Genomic DNA, 17,055 nt, shown 5'->3' with positions numbered 1-17,055 from the left:
TCCATATTTTGGAGTACTTTGCATATTTCCAACTTTTATTTTAAACCCTAACGCTTGGTGTCGTTTCTCTTTGGAGATATTTTTTTATAAACTGGTTGTGGATTTTATCTAGCCCTGTTGCACTTTCCTCTGATACCGTCTTCCAGTTCAGCTATCGAGAATAACTTGTCGTATTCCTTAAATTCATCATTGTATTTTGAGTCCTCGATAAATTTAATCATTTCATTTTCATTTTCTGATTCTATCGTCACACACACAAGTTTTTCCCTTTTCTAATGGGTCATAGGCGAGTATCCCTTCATTATTGGTTAGTGGGTGGTTTTCCTTAACAAAGGTTCCTTTCAATTTGTTTACTGTACCCCATACTTCTTTTCGTGGAGTATTATGTAATTCCCCCATGAAGTTTTAATCTTCCTTATTATTATTATTATTATTATTATTATTATTATTATTATTATTATTATTATTATTATTATTATTATTATTATTATTATTATTATTATTATTATTACAAAAGCAGTGCTATGTTTAACGTTAATTTTATAAATAGACAAACCAATTATTTTCAACAGGTGATGGGTATGTTGTTATCATGATCATTACGATCAATTAACTCACTGATTGTGACAAATCACCGTATTAATAATATCTAACAAAAAAACAACTTGAGAGCGACTACTTGCATACATAAGGCGTACAGGGTGGAACGTTCTACGAATTAATTATAATAAGTAGTAAGATGAATCTTTTAATTAGCTCTCTTCTTAACCCGACCATGACAACCGAAAGGAAGCTGTTTCTCACCCTTACGCCAACGCTTTGGTCAAGTTAATTAGTCGTCAGCTTCCTGAGTGTCTCATCTTCCAGCAAGTCTTGAGAAAAATTCCAGAAATCTTCTGGATACAACGTTTGTTAGTGTGTATTCGTCCGTTCTGGTCCGTTTGTCATTAATATTGATGACTATTCATAATAAATTCATCCAAGTAGATTTTAGTGCTGCTTCAATTTAGGACACAGTATTTTGTTGATTTATTGATTTCTGTGAAATGGTGTCGAAACTGCTTTGAAACTTATAAAAGGCTTTGGAAGTGTTATTGAGTGCCATTGTGCCACATTTAGGTCAAACAATCTTTTGGCATCTACATTTCATGGAGGAAAAATGAAAAAAATGACCTCATTGCAATAATTCTAGAGATCTGTTCATGACATTTTCGTCACTATTTCTATTTGAATTCATTCTACGTAAAAATGTTTCATTCAGGCATTTTACTTTGAGGTTTGATGTAAATAGTGAACTTTCTATTGTCCTAGGATGCTGCAATGATATATTTGACTTTGGTAGCATTATAAAGGTGAATATTGAATGTGCTTCATTAATAATAGAAAGATGATATACCGTAAGAATGGTAAAAACCCGAGAATAATAGTAAGATATGGCGATGAGAGAGAGAGAGAGAGAGAGAGAGAGAGAGAGAGAAGAGAGAGAGAGGCGGGGGGAGGACTAGTACCTGTTCTTCCACACGGGGGTGGGGGGATTGCCTAGTTGTGACCTCGCCAGTGTGGATGTGGATATTATTTATATCAGTCACTGAAAGAATGATGTTAGGTCTCGCTTCAGAACTGGGTATAAGTTGCCAGATCGAGTTAAAATTGCGTCTTGTATTGGGGTCGATGAAAGGAGAGAGAAAGAATAGAAAGCAGGATAACTTTGCGTTCGGTAAGGCTACAAATTGGCTGGGCTGTAAAACATAATTCCTGCAGGCGAAAAGATAACTTCTGTCGCTTTCTCACCATGATGGCTTCATGAAAGTTGATCAGCTTCTCCCAGTGTGAAGGACGACCCTAATTTATTGGATTATTATTCTGACAATCTTTTTTTTTTCCCCGGGAGGAACTCTTTTAACAAGTCTTATCTCATTTTTTTATGTGGCGGAGGCGGAGAGGTGGGGGGGGGGTGGATTAATTTGTTTGTACTTTCGTCACTCCTTTGATGGTCCTAGGATCTCAGTATAACTCATTTTTAAATATCATCAGATCTTTGACAAGTATTAGTAATAAGCTATTTTATTAGTTTGAAAGACTGGGTAGTGGGTGGGTATTAATTATAAGCTTTGGCTTCCCTTAAAAAAGAATCTACAAATAAGAATTAAATTGTATTTATTATCGTAGAATATCAGACCAGTCAGTGTTGACCAAAGGCTTTCCTCGATACATATACATCTGAATTATTTCCATTTTTGAAGACCGTAAAATTCCGGAGCATCCAAAAGAATGAATTAGTAAAGAATTAAGAATATTATTGAATAAACATTGACAATAGAAATTTCCCGACCGATTCGGAAAGATGATCCTTCCTGCGCTTGGAATGTTGGAAAGGAACTTCATCTGCTGATATTCAGAAGGTCAAGAGGGTGACCTATGACCTTTGTTGATCCAGCAAATCCCACTGAAGGCGACTGAAAAATAGACTAGAAACAAGGGTATTGATTTTGCGTCTCACTGCAAATATTTTTAGCCTCGGAACGCAATCGGATTTGCCATTGGCGGACAGGATATGATATTTATTGCAGTATCACAGTCTCCTCCAGTAGCCGGGTCCATCTATGTCTGTGGGGTTAATGCAAACACTTTTTTTCATTCTCTTTTTTTTATTGCGGTATTTATTTTTAGATTAGCCTCTGCTACTATCATCGTAAAATTAGCACGCCGTCTTACTTAAGGCAGGGACGTTGTTCAGAGACGCAAACTTCCGCCAGGGGTGGAAGGCGCAATCCCCAAAAAGTTACCCTCATGTCTTTCTCAAAATGTAATTTGTTGCCTTCGGCAAAATTTCCGTGAAAATCCACGTATAAATTTGTGTAATCCTGTTAAAGAGCAAGCAACACGCACAAACATACAAACAAACAAAAAAATTTTGACAATAGTAATGAACGATTTGATTGAACATACAAATTAAGGACACGATACTGAATCTTTAGATCAGTCTCACCCAACGTTCTTTGTCTTAATCGGGCTGCTTTTGATGATTTATTGAGTAAATGATAGCGTTTACTGGAAAAAAAAATCGAATATGTAAGGTCTTTCCATATAGGCACCGGAATACTAATCCTTGCCGCATTTATTGTGCGACGGCCAACGGCATTAACAGTCGTCGACTTTTGATTTTCGTTGTCTGAAAAGAAAGCTATTGTTCCGGCTTTATCCGTCCGTCCGCCCTCAGATCTTAAAAGCTACTGACGCTAGAGGTCTGCCAATTGTTATGTTGATCATTCATCCTCTAAACACCAAACATATTCAAATTGCAGTCCTCTAGCCTAGCAGTTTTAATTTTTGTTTAAGACTAAAGTTAGCCAAAATCGTGCGTCTGGCAGCGATATAGACCAGGCCACCACTGGGCTATGGTTAAAGTTTCATGGGCCGCGGCTCATACAGCATTATACCTAGACCACCGATAGATCGATTTATTTTCGGTGGCCTCGATTGTAGGATAATGTTAATTCGTTATCATTTCAACTATTATCCAAATATTGGTCTTATTCTTCTAGATTCTAAAAGCCGTACCAGAACTGCCATTCATTACTGCCTCGACTTGTGTTATTCCAGTCTCGGTTTAGACGATCGAATTCCGGTACAGCAAGAATTTTGGCTTTCTGCATTAACTCTGGAGACGCAATATCATTGTTGCAATCATTGCATGGGTTGCATCAACGGTGATGTCGAAGCCTCCTATCTTTTTAGGGCATCGTGCAGTAAAGATTTTAATTTAACATGAGGCATTTTAATACGCAGCACACTAGATTTTGGCCCATGTCTGGAAAATAAGCCCCCTTTATACTCAAACTCATAGCTCAAACGCTCATTCTTCCCCCATACGGTTGTGATCTCGGTTTCGATGGTTTACTGTCTGTGTGCCATTATTAAGCACATTTGCAAGATAACGGTATTTAAGTTAGTTCACACTGATGGATGCTATTTAAACTTCTTAATTGCAAATATTCCTACGATTTAACATAAGCAACCATTATTTTGTCTATATGGGTTACCCATTGGCAAATATCATTTAACTACCACTTACCTTGTACTTTAAAACAGTAGTTTCTTTTGGTTTGTGATTTTTCATATATTGTGCCCTACAATAATATTTCAATTTAACTGTTTTTAATTTTGCTGCATAGGCTGTTTGACATTCCTCCTTATAAACCAACATTAAGCTTTCCCTAAAAAAAATTTAATTATACTATTTGTAAACGTTAAACCATTCACTTATACTTTACTGTTGTAAACTATTCTCACAGATATAACAGTTTAAACATGATCTTTTCTCAGGAACTATGAAAAAAGGGAAACTGAAATGGGCTACATCTTATTTAATAAGTACCTCATTAAGATACGTTGCTCTTGTTAAGACAGATAATAATAATTTGGTCATGGATGTAGTAAGACGTATTGTTACAACCTTTTCAGAATTGTTAGTTCCAGTCTACAATAATGGATTTTTAAAGCTTATGACGTTATTTAACCCAAGTTTTACCCAACCTAGCCTAACGTTATGTTATAACGACGTTATGTAGAATAGGACTGATATATTTTTATGTAATAACTTTATTTCCTATAGATCAAAGATCAGCAAGGAAATATGCTGTTAAATTTAAACCATATTGTAGCTGAAGCTGAGAAAGCTGTTTAAGCTGCTAATGACTGTTATCGTGCATCGGTACCAAGGATGCCATCAAACACACCCGTAGATAAAATCGAGAGAAAGTCATTTTAATCAAAACTACTGGGCTTGGAACAACATATTTTACTGTTGTGTTCACGCCAATGAGGCTTATTCAAACCATATTTCGACTTAAAAATTCGTCGTATAACGAAAAATGACCTTGTCTCATGAAAGTAAAGTTATCTAGATATTCGTTTATACTATCTAGAAACAAGAAAATTCGCACAGAGCTCAGTTGAATGCGGCGAAATAAACTTGTATTCGCCATTAGCTGATTTCCAAACCAAAACATTCACCGCTATGTTATTATTTCTTAACACAACAATATGAAAATACATACAATATTATTGGATACAGTGAAGTAATGTATAACTTTTTAAAAGATTCGTGGAAAAGATGCATATTCGTCACGTGTGTAATTATATGTAGCCACCAGCAGCCTGACATAGTTCAATTATGCCGACGTTGGAACGAAGAAGATTCTCGTTTCGTTTCCAATTTTTTTTTGCTTTATTAGTAAATAAACTAAATCTTTCGCTTTATTAATAAATAAACAAAGTTTTTTCGCTTTATTAATAAAATACATACGTGCTATGTCTTTGTTTATGTCGACGGCCGTCGTCGGCAGTGCTGATGTGCGGGTGGTTTCAAAACAACGCTCGGGTACCAATTCACGTTATATCAAAATTTTAACGTTTTTTAAACATTTTTAAATATTTTCTAGCTCGCGTTAAATCGCTAACGCGTTAATTAAACACACGTTAATAGAGAGGTGACTGTGTATGTATGTATGTATGTATGTATATATGTATACTTTTCTCATTCATATACCTGAAGAGAGAGACAGCAGTCTCTGAAATATAGTACTTTTCTCTCTACATTTTGGTGTTTTTATGGGCTCCTTTTATTAGATGGAATTCTGTTGTTACAGAACACTTTTACCAGTCTATATATATATATATATATATATATATATATATATATATATATATATATATATATATATATAATGAATAACTTGATCACGAAGTATATAAAACGTGATGCTATGTATAAATAAAGGTTTTTGCCACGAAGGAAAAATGAAAAGCGAGATAGCAGGCACTTTCGGTCTAGTGCGACCCTTTACTCAGGCACAATTGATGGTACAAAGGAAAAACATAGTCAAAGTAGGCCTAATATCCAAACTGACATTACAAGATTAGCAATAAGGTCGATTTCACTCTACAGAAACGAGGAGACGCCTGAGGGCAGGATAAGCGAATTTTTAGGCAGCCACACCTTGGAGGAGGCATATACAACTTATTACCATGAAATTTACAAAAATGTCCCCCCCAAAAAAAAAATTATTAATGAAAAGAGATAAAAAAGGATATAAATATATCGAGCAAGAGAGAGAGAGAGAGAGAGAGAGAGAGAGAGAGAGAGAGAGAGAGAAATAACAACTATATACATGGGTGACTAATTAATTAGTAGTTCATTTATTCTAAGGTCCTTTCATAAACATTTTACAAATATACGGGCCCAAATGGTACAATCCCAGACTAAGATTTAGGTTGTTTTTATTAGTGATTTGTATAATTGCTGATTCCAGTAAATTTGTTACATAATGAGGGGGATTTGCTATGATATATTTTAAATAATATATGATGTGATATGCTATGATGTTTCTTAGAATGTGGAGTCATCATTTGAGACAGCGTGTTCGAGTGACAGCTTAGTAATGCTAACGCATCTCTCTTTGAGGTGGTGTGATCAAGAGTGCAGTCTTAACAAATCAGTGCCTTAACTAATTGAAATCAAGATTTTTCAATTGAACTAAACACATGAAAAGTGGACTGTTTGAAATCAGACCCAGTGAAGCAAACCCATTGACAAAACAGTAAAGATTTCTCTCTTTAAACCCAAATACACATTCTCTCCATAAAGTAAAAAGAAGCCACATAATACAAGTCACTTAATACTAGTCCATTTTACACAGTCCACGCGGTGGCAACGCCCCATCTCTCCGGGACTTAAGTCTTAACTCGCAGTGAACTAAAAATTCCATCAATACCCCTTATCAAAGGGTATATCTTAACGTAGTACATACCATACTCGTATGAACTTTCTCCACAAGACACTCCTCTTCAGATGACGTCACTAACACGTAACAAGTTCAGTACCCTGGAAGAGTTTGTGACGTCATATACAGCTAATAGTCCCACCCATGAAATCTAACTAAAACCAGATTCGGAAGTGTACCTACTTCCGCCAAACACACGAACACACGCGACCTGTCTTGCCCCTCGGTCGCGGATTGAGACAGCCATCGCGCCATCCAAAACATGATATGTCTACATATCAGGGCCCTGCTCTGGCTCCATGGGAGTCAAGGAGGACAATTACAAAAAAATGTTCAAGATGACCTTCAGCAATAGATCTCGTTACGAAAACATTCTTCTTCCTTCCGACATCATCATTTTTAAGTGTAATGTCAACAGATTCAATATTCCGCCACACTCGCTTTCAGATCATTTTCACCGGACAGCAAAATCAAACTATGCATATGCAAGTTAATGAATTACATTCAAAATGGTGTTAATATTATATTCTCAATACTCATTTCATATATATATATATATATATATATATATATATATATATATATATATATATATATATATATACACATAGAGAGAGAGAGAGAGAGAGAGAGAGAGAGAGAGAGAGAGAGTTACAAGGATTAGAATGTCTCAAAGACTTATTAGTCCATCCGAGGAGACATCATGTGCTCACTTATCTCTATGAGCAGGTTTTACTGTTCATTCACAGTGTCCTAATGACTTTGTCTAGCTTTCTTTTAAACTCATCCACACTGTTGCTGTTTACAACTTCTGGTGGCAGTTTATCCCATGTGTCACATAATATGTGGCACATTATCTTCTATGTAAAGAAGTTCCCACAAGGGGATGTGTTGTATCTCTTCAGTTCTAGTTTCCATCCATTATTTCGTGTCTATTTTTCGTTTAACGTAAACAGGTTACTGTCTACTTTTGTTATGAGACACACACAAATATAGTTTAATATGGATTTACTATACTTTAGGAATAACTCAAAGCGAATTATAACTGACGAGGACATTTGCTCCAGCAAGGACGGTCAACATTATAGAAGCAATGTGTGTTCATATATATATATATATTATATATATATATATATATAGATAATATAATTTATAATATATATATAATATATATATATATATATATATCATATACATATATATATATACATACACACATACCTATATATATTAAGGCTTCAATATGTCTTTATTAGACTCTTTTAAAAAAACACTAGTTTCTCTTAATGGGTTTTTTTCTTAGATATTATACACCTAAAATATATAAGAACCGTAATTTCTTTGGACAGAGGGATGATTTTCGAAGAATGGCAGATGTGCAATTAGATTTATATAAATTACAAACGGATTGGATGCATAGCTCCAATGACAAATTTTCTTATTTTCTTCCTCTTTTGTCTGTCCATTATTTCTTTGTATGTTAGCATTAGTAAAACATCACTTCTTATAGGAAGCACAATTTGTAGGCTGAAGCCCGCCGGAAGATGGTCTGGTATCTTGATTCCACTAAATTTACTAAAGAAATATTGGGCTATTGCCTCTTCTACGAATGAATTTAGCCTCATATTTAACAAAAATGTGTAGCCTTTTGAAGCAATGAATCACTTTTTCTTAGACTTATATCTTCATTCTATATAATGTTTTAAAAGATGTTTTCTACATTTGCTGGCAAGTAGCCTACGCCCTTGCCTCTTCTCTTTTCAGGGACCAAGAATAAACTAACATAGTGTGTGGACATTAGCAATACATGAGTCCGTCTTATGAATACTTCTTCCCTCCCTCTGACATTTGAGAGGTGGCACTGCGTTGTTCTGTATTTAGTGGTGTATAATATTCTCCTGACGGCAAAAGTTTTTCCTCAGTTATGTCACATGCCCATTAGGCGCTGCTTATTTTCTTGCACAGCTTCAGTTTGAGAGAATACTGTAAATAGGCACGTCAATTAAATCAGCAGTCTTAACATGGGCTTGGGAAAAATCCTGTTATTACTAGAATATAATTTGACAGGAATATATTTCTGATGAAATCTAAATATACTTTTTTGGGGGGAGGGGTGATGAATTTATTACAGTAAGAATGCCAGAGGTTTTAAGATCAAAATGCAAAAGATGCCCGAAAAAGAGAATATAGTGTCATACTAACGTAATCACTGGAGTTGAGATTATGGTGTGAGCCTGACGAGGTAATTATGGTGTTAATGGAGAGCTATGCAGACTTCACCTCCTTCGGTTGAATGTAAATTTACGAGGCTTAATTTTTTCAGATTTTAATTTTTTTTTTTTTTCACACAACTTCTACGAGCCTCCGATCACTGCCACTGCCTTCACTCTAACTAAAAAGTTTTGCGAAGTGGCATGTTCAACCGGAACAAAAGCTCCAGAACTGGAATATCAAAATGCTCAATAGCAAAGGAAGTCGGATCAATCAGGTAACTGTTCCATGACATTTATAATCCTCCAAAAATGGAACATTGCAAGGGTCAATAGCAGCTAGATAGCTTATTACAGAATAAATATCGAAGAGAGAGAGAGAGAGAGAGAGAGAGAGAGAGAGAGAGAGAGAGAGAGAGAGAGAGAGGACTCTCTGATCAAGAATGTAACCGGTCCATAGTGCACGTTCATTTTTAATCATGAAACTGTTATTCATAGCAAAGTCAGAAAACTGGCAGCGAGAGAGAGAGAGGGCAAGGAAGAAGTTAAAAAAAGTCAGTCATCATTTCGGTGAAATATAGACAAGTTCGAAATGTTAGAGAGCTCCAAATACCTGGGGAGTGAGAATGCAATTTTCATTTCAGGATAAACTTTGGCAGGTGCCATGGCCAGACACTCCTGAAACACTAGTCACTTTTTTTTTTTTTTTCTTTTTTTTTGTAAATGATTAAACAAGTAGTTTTTTTTTTCAGCAGAAGCATCTGAAGTTGAGAGGGAGATAACTCCAGAATAATGATGCAAACAGACTATCTCTCTCTTTCCCTACATACACACACACACACACACACACACACACACATATATATATATATATATATATATATATAATATATATATATATATATATATATATATATATATATATATATATATATATATATATATATATATATATATATATTATATATATATATAGATATACTGTGTGTGTGTGTGTATCAAGTATAAAAGGCCCATTAAAACGATGTTTTAAATCTAAGGACTATATTTCGGTGGACTTTATCCCATCCTTAGCAAGCAATGAAAGACAGAAGGAGTTTCATTAGAGAGAATATATAGTAGGAGATATGCCCTTAGGTTATGTCAGATGGTGGAATCTTCTCTAATAAAACAACAAAATGATAGGATTAACCTTTCAAATGGAAGTTGGGACTCAGACCGAATAGATAACATCTTTCTTAAGGCAACGATAAAGCGGATTAAGACAATTAACGGAATCCACGATGGCTCAGCGACGTCCCTAGGCATCACCTAAGGGTATATCTCCTACTATGTATTCTCTCTAATGAAACTCCTGTCATTCACTGCTTGCTAAGGATGGAAGAAAGTCCACCGAAATATAGTCCTTAGATTTAAAACATCGTTTTAATGGGTCTTTTATTCTTGATACGTATCCTGTTTTAACAGAAGAATTTATTTACATGTATGTATGAATCGATTAGTGGATAGATGGATGTGTGCAATACTCTTGCGTTATCTTCGTCTCACCTTCATATACTTTTGCATGCATAATTATTACAAGCACACAATATTTCCAAATGAATTACTTTCCTATTTAATTTAGTAGTTATGATAAAACAGAAAAATTGGAGTCCGTTAATCAGCTATGAAATTTGGTGATTGACGGAAGGGTGAACTGACTCCCTGACGAGAAAGTTCGTCGTTGGTGGCTTTAGTTCTGACCGAAGCTCATTATAAGCAGTAGCCTACAGTAGGGTGGACAACTCTTTCTTCCTCCTCCAGGTGCTAACAGACAATATCCCTGTTATGGATGTTCCTGATGTCATCGTTGGGTACAACTAGTTTGTAAATGACAGTGACTTAATTCGTATGGCTTGTAGTCCTCGCCTTGGTTCGTCAACTGGTGTGTGACCTGATTGGCTGGTAAATAGGTAGACGACCTGATTAATTAAAATGTAAGCCGTTATCCAGCCAGCAAGTCCTCAAGTACCAGTTTATGGCTTTTCTCTAATTTTGCAGTTAGTGGGCATGAGGTATCTGTGGCATGCTTTCACATCCTCAACTCCTTGGAATTGTAAGATTACCTTTATTTATCAAGAATTCTAGGCGTCAGTAACTTTAGTAGCTGTACCGTCAAATAACTTCTAATCATTCAAGTCATGGAATCTTATTAAGGAATTCCAGGAGCGAACCGCTTAATCTTCAAACGAATTTCCATCCAAGTGGAATGTGGTGTACTGACAGGCCTGGTTATATAGCAGCCACACTCCCATTGAGATATATAAGTCGCATGTCTCTACAGTGACTGTTACTCAACCTGAAGACTTCTAACAGTCGTTGTTGTTCCTTAGAAAAGTGGCTGCGGAATATATTGATCTTCGGTTCTCAGCAAGATCAATATATTCGGACTTCCCCTTTAGAATCATGCATTCAGCAATACTTCCCTCTCTGGATCGCCCTCATCTCCTGCCTTCCCCATGATGGAATTATTCTCTGTGTATTCAGAATGAGATCGGGGAAATAGTCTCGGATTATCTTGCAATCAATTAATTCCTGGGAGATTTCAAAACAATTCATTCAAAGCAACCAGCAAAGTATATTCCTGTAGTTGTGGTTAAGCCGACAAGGTTCTTAACCTATATGTACCTATAAGTGATGATTTTTTTTAAAAGGGAACGAAAGCCAAATTTTTTTAGACTGGTTAAAGCAATATAACTTAGAGAAAGAGAGAGAGAGAGAGAAATTTAACATAAAGAATTGTATCTCGGAAACAAATGTTTACTATATTATTATTATCATTATTATTAATGAATAACTTTCCTTATAGATACAACCCAAGGATACAATCTTGACACGATTATCATTGCAACAATTTGCGGTGATTGAAGTTTATCGCAATTTTCAGTCAAAGCTGCACGCAAACGGCGACAAGAAAAGAACATCACAAATGAATATCTATATCAGGTGGACGTTCTCTGAGTGAATGGGATTCTCCGAATTCTAGATTCCTGTAATGATAAGACTTAGGAGAATTTCCTAAATATACAGGAATATAATGATCATTATAAAGCGCCATGGGTTGCTTTGATGTATAACTCCGTTCTTCATTATGGCCACATCTTTGAAAAGTGGTGGCGGGACAGATATCGTCAGTGAAAATGGTGTCTACTACTGGCGGAGGATTGCTGTGAAATATGTAAAATTAAATAGCACGAATAAGATAATATTCCCGCAATTAAAGGCCATTAGGCTATATAAAAAAAAAAGCTGGAAGCGCGACTGACTTTAACTAATATGTACGTATAAACATATATAGATACATACATACATAATTTCTCTCTCTCTCTCTCTCTCTCTCTCTCTCTCTCTCTCTCTCTCTCTCTCTCTCTCTCTCTCTCTCTCTAAGAAGCCCATTTTCTTCACACTATTTTAGTGTTTCTTGAATTCTGCGAACGTAAGACATTAATAATAAGCACAACCCACACAAACATTTATATATATATATATATATATATATATATATATATATATATATATATATATATATATATATATATCGTACAGGTAACTTGTATTCCACCGAATGTAGTATATGTATTTGTAATAGCCGCAATGAAACTCGCAACTTTTCGATTTCTTTCCCTTTGGGTACAAGATATTCCCAAGGTAAAGTGAATTCCACATTAAGGAGTATTTCTTGCTTGATTTGTAGTTGTAAAACGGTTAAGTGTGCATATGTGACAATATCATCATATTTGGTGGTGTGAATGTGTTTTTGTATTGCAGTAGGAAGATGAGAAACTACTAGATATAATTCAGCAATATAAGGAAAGGAAAGGAAAGAAAAGAAAACGAGAGAGAGAGAGAGAGAGAGGAGAGAGAGAGAGAGAGAGAGAGAGAGAGAGAGAAAATCGCGTCATAAAGATTAGATTTTTATACAGATATTTGCATAATCTCCTATTAATCATTCATGATACATTTCATCCCTTGTTTTTCTTATTGTAATTTTTTGCAATGAAATGCAGATTCACATAATAATTCCGCGTCCTTGGGGGAAAGCAAATACGAAATCTAATCGAGCAAAAGTTTCCTGCATACAATTCTAAATTATCTGACGATAAAGAATTATATGCAAATATTATTCCCTCTCACACGTTGGGAGGAAAAAAGTTGAAACGAATTCAGAGGAAAATGTTTAAACAATAACATCCGAAAGAATAAAGATAAGCAGTACCATAAAGTAATCGTAAACTGTTTTCATAGATAAGATAAAGATATTTAAGTAATTAAAAACTAAGATTGCTAATTGGAATAGTTCCCAGCAATACTCTTTCGCGAAACGTAAATCCCAATCGAAAACTTCCAGACCCAGAATTCACAGACAGAAAATCTCATAAGTATTTGATTATAATTACCAACCAAGTCAGAAGATCCCTGGATGCTTCGCGTGGAGATGACTGGCAGAAAGTAGTACTTCCGTCATCCTTGCTTGCTCTATGGCAGCTCCGTTAATGTTGATGTTGACTCTGGCAAAAGGACCGAGTCTAGCTTTTCACAGAGATGAAGTGGCATCTTCAACCGCTGCTTAATGGCTCGTTTAAGATAGGCTGGCCTTAGGCTAAAACGAGATTAGGGCAGCCTTCAAGCGTGGTAAAATGTTAAAGGTATAAGTTGGAGAACCACTGGATTCATCAAACCAACTGCGGCGAAAGTGAACTTTAGTATTTAATGCTTTATAACATCGTAGGAAGAATACCTTCACTATCAATTCGTTTCTTATGGCGACGCAAGAGTTGCCCGTACCAACGGTCTACACTTGTTAACGTTAGAATTCAAGATCATTACGAAGAGGGTGATGTTTTCGTTATATATGATCAATAATTAAGATGAAATGATCAGAAATTTGTATGCCCACTAAACACACACAAATGGAATTAATATATTTATTTAGTTAAGTAAGCTAGGTCACAACAACCATAGTTTTCGACACCGATAAATGATAATACATCAATCACTAAACCAACTCGTTTATACAGAACAAATAAATGAATAAAAAGTTTAAGTAAGCGTCAATTTCATGGTTCTGGTAGCTAATGCCAGCGGCAGTGGCCCACTGTGTAACACACTAAGGCCAACTCTTACACTTTCCACTTTTTTTTTTTTTTTTTTTTTTTTTTTTTTTTACTTCTGTGAAAACGGGTTGGTTTAGTGACTGATGTCTTATCGGTGTCGAAAACTAATGTTTTTTCTATAGGACGCCAGCGCCCCATAGTTCTTCCCCGACACTTACGCACAAGAATAGCTGTTGTATCAACACTCAACAGCGACAAGTTCAGTGCTAACAAGGTCTTCAGAGGTGGAATGACGTTTGGCTCACTGGTACGGACAGAAAGAAATCGCCTTGGTCCAGGATCACTATAACAAAAAAGGGACAGGCAGACAGACAAGATGTTTTTATCAAGTAATCACGACAATTATAAGTCTTACCTTGATCAATTTGTGATATAAATACCGATACTACTAACTATTTCTCTCTCTCTCATCTCTCTCTCTCTCTCATCTCTCTCGCCCTCTCTCTCTCTCTCTCTCTCTCTGTTTTTGTTACATAGTTAACAACTCCTGCAATTAGCTATTTATCTAGGTGTAACAATAAACCATTTCTCAAATACTAATAGCAATGCCATGGGAACAAGTGCATACACTTACATATACAGAGAGAGAGAGAGAGAGATAGAGAGAGAGAGAGAGAGAATCAAGCTTACTTACTTCCTTCCTTCAGTCAGCATTTCCATTACCATTTTCTCAGTCCGCTCTTAAGACCCGTGATGTGAATCAGGAGAAATAGAACAAGATAAATGCATCTAATGAATCACGTCATCAAACGAAGAACAGCTGGGTTGTGAAAACCAAGTTTTGTTTTGTAGAGAGGAAACTGCAGAAAATTTAGAAGTGATAAAGAAGCCTTTGCGGCGGCTCTGGATCAACTCTGAACGACGTCGTGACCAGATGTTCCGGAGACCTTCTTCGCCTTCTGTCATTTTCTTCCTCTTTAATTTTCCTTTGGAAAACGAGCTGCCTTTTTTGGGGGGGGGCGGGGGCGGGGGGGGGGCCTGGAAAGCTAAGTGGAATCCAGGAAAAATATATATCAGATGTAAGAAAAAGCAAATTATTTAACATAGTAAAGTAAATAAGATATATAAGGGACGAGAGAACTTATATTCGCGGTATGTTAAGATACTAACTAAAATGCAGCCATCTTTTAAGAGTTTTTTATCCCGTGCCAAAAACTACTACAGTTGATGGGATGATATCCAGGTGAGAACACCAAGAACAAAAACAGTTAATAGCAATAAGGATTATATATATTAATAATAATGATAGTAATTGGAGTCTCATAGCTACACAGTCTAACACTTTTTGTTAAATCTGTCTGTCTGTGTGTCTCTCTCTCTATCTCTAGACTAATGTAATACGCATAGGTACAGACGTCGTGCGACACAATCGCATACATATCCAACCCCAATTCCTGGCCAAGCCCCCAACACCTGAGATCTCACATTTTCGAAAAACAAGTTAGGAAAAAAACTGGTCGGTGCCTGCACTCCCCGACTCCATTGTTCATATCTTGAGCTTCATTCGGATCGGTTTGCCGCTTCGCCGTTCTTCACAGGCTGTTGTAAATCTCTGAAGATCGCCAAAAGCACAACTCCAGAAGCCGAGCCAGCATGAGCAAGATGAAGGCGTCAGGTGTTCCTCTTTCGCCTCATAGCAGTGTATTTTGGAAAACATGGGCCTTGGACCTCTAATTATCATAGTTTCTGAACTCTGGAGGAAAAATATGATCAGGTTTTGCACTCAACATTGGCCTCCGACCTTGGAGAACCAGGTTAATGTACGTAAAACTTATTGATGGCCCAACAAATGTTTACGAGAACCCATTAGTCCTATTAAGTGCCCGTCGAGGATAAAGCACTTGCGCAAACGACTTTTTCCCAGTTTCAAAAGTCTTTCATAAACTCACTCAGAAAGCTCATTAGTAGTATGTCATTTGCCCGATAACTGGCTCCTCTCGTGGATGTTTACAAGAACCCTTTCAAAGCTCTAGATTGATTCAATAATATATTTTTACGCAACAGCATTTTCTTAGTCTATCTTCATAATCTTCCTTACGGAATTTCAAGATAAACTCCAGCAAAATCTAATGAATATTTTTTCATACATGAACACGTTTCAAAAGCGCCATATTTCTTCATTTCTTGCAGATACCACGGAGAGAGAGAGAGAGAGACAGAGGAGCAAAGGGTGCAGAAACATCGACTCGTGAGGACGTGACGTCATAAATATTTTAATAAGATAACTCTATTGGAAAACCTGAGAACATTACTTTGCTGGTCGCTTATTCGGATTCTGAATCTGACACTGAATAAAAATCTGATGGAGATAAACAAGTCTGCCGATGGGGAATCGGTAAAAACATACTGCAATCTCTGACCCACGAGAAGAGGGACTGAAAAAGAAAGAGAAAAATAGTGTGGTGCCGAGACATATTAGACCAGATGAAGTATGGGTTAAATAACAGAAGCTCAGAGAGAGAGAGAGAGAGAGAGAGAGAGAGAAGAAACTGCGAAAATCCGGACAGGAAACGGTGTTAAAAAGATAAGGGTAAAACAGAACAAGGGTGAAGGAATAAGTGAAAAGGAACCACAAATGCTGGGGAGAAGGTAAGAGAAGTAGAACTCGAGGGATGTGAAAGGGTGAAGAGACTCTGAAGGGAAGGGAAGGTGATGAAACTGGGAATCAAGAAGAAGAATACAACTCGTTAGCAACGTCCACACTTTATATTTCCCTCTTTGTTTTTCACTCCGAGTGGGGTTCAGTTTAGGTATTTAACGTTTGGATTTAGTTTAGACATTTAACGTTTCTATTAGTTAGAGCTCTTCCTAATGGTTTTACGGAGGAGAAATTTTTAATCATCGGGGTTCTTTGAAATTATTTTTAAGTACATTCAGATTCTCTTCCATATCATCCATCATTAACTT

This window comes from Macrobrachium nipponense, chromosome 20 (assembly GCF_015104395.2).
Source record: "Macrobrachium nipponense isolate FS-2020 chromosome 20, ASM1510439v2, whole genome shotgun sequence".
NCBI lineage: Eukaryota > Metazoa > Arthropoda > Malacostraca > Decapoda > Palaemonidae > Macrobrachium > Macrobrachium nipponense.
The sequence above is the reverse complement of the archived record's forward strand: the minus strand, read 5'-3'. Positions refer to the sequence as shown.